Here is a 4641-nt window from a genome sequence, read left to right as displayed (position 1 = left end):
TCTGGGTCCAACGCTGCTGTACTAGTATTGTTTCTAAATGCACTACATATATGTATCTGGGTCCAACGCTGCTTTACTAGTATTGTTTCTAAATGCACTACATATATGTATCTGGGTCCAACGCTGCTTTACTAGTATTGTTTCTAAATGCACTAAATATATGTATCTGGGTCCAACGCTGCTTTACTAGTATTGTTTCTAAATGCACTACATATATGTATCTGGGTCCAACGCTGCTTTACTAGTATTGTTTCTAAATGCACTACATATATGTATCTGGGTCCAACGCTGCTGTACTAGTATTGTTTCTAAATGCACTACATATATGTATCTGGGTCCAACGCTGCTTTACTAGTATTGTTTCTAAATGCACTACATATATGTATCTGGGTCCAACGCTGCTTTACTAGTATTGTTTCTAAATGCACTACATATATGTATCTGGGTCCAACGCTGCTTTACTAGTATTGTTTCTAAATGCACTACATATATGTATCTGGGTCCAACGCTGCTGTACTAGTATTGTTTCTAAATGCACTACATATATGTATCTGGGTCCAACGCTGCTGTACTAGTATTGTTTCTAAATGTTCCCCATTATCTCCACCTATTCTTCCATCTCTCTTATACACCTGAATACCGGACAGTACCTCAATTCACAGAATAATGGTTAAATAATGCTACATACTAAAATCACAGGGTAACAAAAGAAACAGGCTAGTCAACAATATCATATGTATCCCTCGTTAAATACCACTGTATCCCTCATTAAATACCACTGTATCCCTCATTAAATACCACTGTATCCCTCATTAAATACCACTGGAGACAACTGAATTCTGTGCGGCTGCAATGTATTTCAGGCTATGTTTAATGGATCTCACTAAAGCATCCAGTGATCATGCATTTAAAAATCCGTGCACCAAATGTCAAGTTTCCTCTTCTCCTTTTTGAATCTGTGAAGAACATATTTTATGAAATGTTCTCGCAGCTTCTACTTTGGATTTTCACATGCTGTATTTGCAGTCCTATTTACTTTTATGTTATGTATTTCTTAAAGATTTGTTTGTTGTATTACTGTACTATAGTTAATGGCGTTTTTTTTCCCTGGGAATCTGCTGAAAATGGGCACTCTGCCCAGTCGGAATTTCCCTGCAAACAAATGTAAAATAAATATCTATAATCTGTCCCTATCTGTCCCTATTTTTGGGCCTTTGTACCCCCCCCCAATTATTTTAGGCTATCATCAATAACTATTGCATCCGGGCTCAAATAAGGAACTCTGTCCTTCTCATAACTCTTCACTAGAAATGGCTAACTTTATTCAATAGCTACTTCATAAAAAGCTTCACATCCCTAACAAAAAACTCTTCGTCCCCATCTAGTGCTTCCACCCACAACAACATCCAATCCCACTATTTCAGTGATGGACAGGTTAGACTGAAACCAATTTTCTCCAGTACCGCACACAAGCTACCACCCTCTTTGGTTCCTCAAACCCTGCTCTACGGCAATTGACAACCTCCAACATCAACACTTAAAGACAGCTGCCAGTGTCATAGTACAGCTAGTCTCTATCCTATCAGTGAATCCTATGTACCTCATTATGAAAAATCATCCCTGTTCAAAAAGGTAGCATTTCTACAGATGTCTACAAGCTCCAGCCTATTGCATTATCACCTCACTCAAAAATTCTTGAAAGATGTATTCATAAACAGCTCTATCTCATACAAGAACAGCTCTCAACATCTACCCAACGTGGCTTCCGCCATGCACAGAGTACAACTACTGTCCTATCATTCACTGACACTATAAACCAATGCATTGACTCAAACTTGTTTTTTCCCTGTTCCTTGACATGTCAACATGCACATTTCCACTGGTGCATCCCAAGGCTCTAATCCTGGCCCCTCCTCTAATATCGTTATCAATAATCTTTAACTCTGCAGGTCTAGCTTCTCTCATACAATATCCTGATTCTGAACTTTTATGGGCATTTAATAACCAACCTCAACTCCTCCATATTACGCAATAAGTTTTTCCTCCGTTGAGAAATAGGTTCATAATACCAAACTACTACTCAACCCTAAAAAAAGTTACTGCTATTTTTCCACAAATCAAACACACATGATAAAATGAACTTTAAAATCTTTTCACTATATAAAACTGAAACTGAAGTAGTTTCCCTCAGAAAATGTCCTCGAGTGAGTACAAATAACCTTAAATGTGACCTGGATGTTCACAGTAACATACAAAGGTCCCAACAAAATTAGGAATGCTCTGTAAGCATAAAAACAGTCTTAGCAACACCCCCAAATCCACTCCTGCCATTGCCTACCTTCTCCCATCTCTCTTACATGGTGCACCCATCCTAAACAACTTTCAGACTATAGTTAAAAATAAGCATGCTATAAAAATAAAATAAAATAAAATAAAAATGGGCATGCTATAAGGCGGCTACAAAAATGTGCCACCAACAAACGATATCACATCAACTATGTACTGTCTTTAAGACACTGAATTAGCTCAAACTGCTTCACCAAATAGATTACATACATTGGTCAGAAAGCCAACTGCCCTTTTACTGATATTCTCCATTCCTACTACCCTAATAGACCACTTCTTCTCACCTTATATAAACCCCACAAATACCCTGGCCAAAGTCTCTATTCATACTCAGCTGATAAAAAATGAATGTTGTCCATCTACAAATCAGATTAACCTGTAACTTTCTCCAACTTCAAACACCTATTAAATGACCACCTGAATAAGACTGGGCTATGCTCCTGCACTGCTCCAGGCTGAACTAGCCCCTCCCACCCTCCTTCCTAAAAATTCTCCCTAGGCTATATTATCCGGCCATCTCTGTTCCAAAATGTGTACTCAGTGTTTATAATGTCACCTCTATGAAATGTAACTAATTTGTGAATTATTTAACTATCGGTAATGTTATTTGTTTCAACGTAACTCTGTCCAAACAAATCAGGTCACAAACCACTAGGAAAAGTACTACCAAAATAATGTTTTAAGTGCTGGGCTAATAAGGGGAACGTTATCCTTTTCTCCACTGCACTGTGATCCCAGAGTTGGTACATTTAATTAAGGGGGATGTGGGTTGGAAATGGTGCACTGTATTTTCCATTAGTTGTTGGCCAAGTGATTACTTACCATGAGAAACTTGGCTATATGGTCATTCATTTAACTGAAGTTTTGGAGTTCTCATCTTCGGTTATGTGAGATTTTGTGCTTGTGAAGTAGACCCAAATAAAACTGTGGCTAATAGAGTACAGAGATGCTCAGGCTTAGCTGACTCATTTCTCTGCCCTAGGAGTCCTGAAATTAAAAAGACTGTAGACTGATACAAATGTCAAGGTCCTTCCCACGGTAATACAGGCAGAAACTGCTGTATATGCTGTACTTCTGCCTCGTGGGCCTAAAGTTCTTAATCATCAGACACAAGCATGTTCCAAATAACTCACTCTAGGGGAAGATCTAGACTGGGTGATTGATCAGAAAGAAAAGGGGGACAATTGGAATCCACATGTCCCTAACGCCAGCAAATCTACACCATGTGTTATTCAAAGGGGGGGCTGTGCAGATGTGAGGTTTCACGATTATTCATACCCCTTTGCATGATAGCGTAATGGAGAAGTGTAATTAAAGCACCACCATCTGAAGTAAGACCTGTTTAAAGCTAAGATAGCAAATTCAAACTCTACGCTAGAATGTGTATTGAAGCAGATTTTTTTCCCCATTTACTTAGTAGACATAATTGTACATTTTGTTATGACAAATGACATTAAAGTACTTGGGCAAAATAAGTACTCAGGGTTCTGCAACAAGGCAAGTTAACATTTTCAGAATACTTGGACATAAAAAATACACAGAAACAGCAACAGCATGTGGTGAGACCATAAGTTTCCTTTGCCTGTTTTTATTGTTTTACATACTCCATTTGGTTTTACATTAACAGCTGGCATACACAGAAAGGCATGGAAAAATGAATCTAACAGTTGAAAAATACTAGTGCATAAAAATTATGTAAAATTTCAGAATAAACATTGCAAAACTACAGCTTAGAACACTGGTATGTTAGAATGCAGAACTAAAATGCCAATATTTTGGTACAGCCCACACCAAGAGAACACAGATATTCAAATAATCACCTGCAAAATAGTAGTTATTTCACTTGGTATATGCTTAGTCTTCGATTCGGCCTAAGAGTAAAACTTGTTGCGAAGGTGTTTATCTCAGTAATATGGCCTGCATGGTCAAACTCTGGGGTGGGGGTTCTGAACCCATTTTAAATATGACATAAAACATCACATACAATAGTTGTGCAGCACTGCTATACATACACCCAAAAAATTCTTTGCAAATGACATTTGAATTTCACCCAAACTGCATCGGACACAGAAATCAGAGAAACAAGAAACTTGAGTTCTGTAGTGCAGAAAGCATCAGCTGGCACATAGGACCCCAGAATACAATTTGTTCAGGCGCAACACAGCTGTACAGAAGGTATAAGACCAGCTTTGGTACATTTGTTTCCATTTACACAGATTTCATTTGCATGCAAATGCTTAACCTTTTCATATTGTGTGTTAAAAAAGTACACAATCTCCGCATTGCTTCCTAAGA

This window comes from Protopterus annectens, chromosome 13.part0, assembly GCF_019279795.1.
Source record: "Protopterus annectens isolate FY-2018-M chromosome 13.part0, PAN1.0, whole genome shotgun sequence".
NCBI classification, from domain to species: domain Eukaryota; kingdom Metazoa; phylum Chordata; order Ceratodontiformes; family Protopteridae; genus Protopterus; species Protopterus annectens.
Note: the sequence above shows the minus strand (reverse complement) of the source record.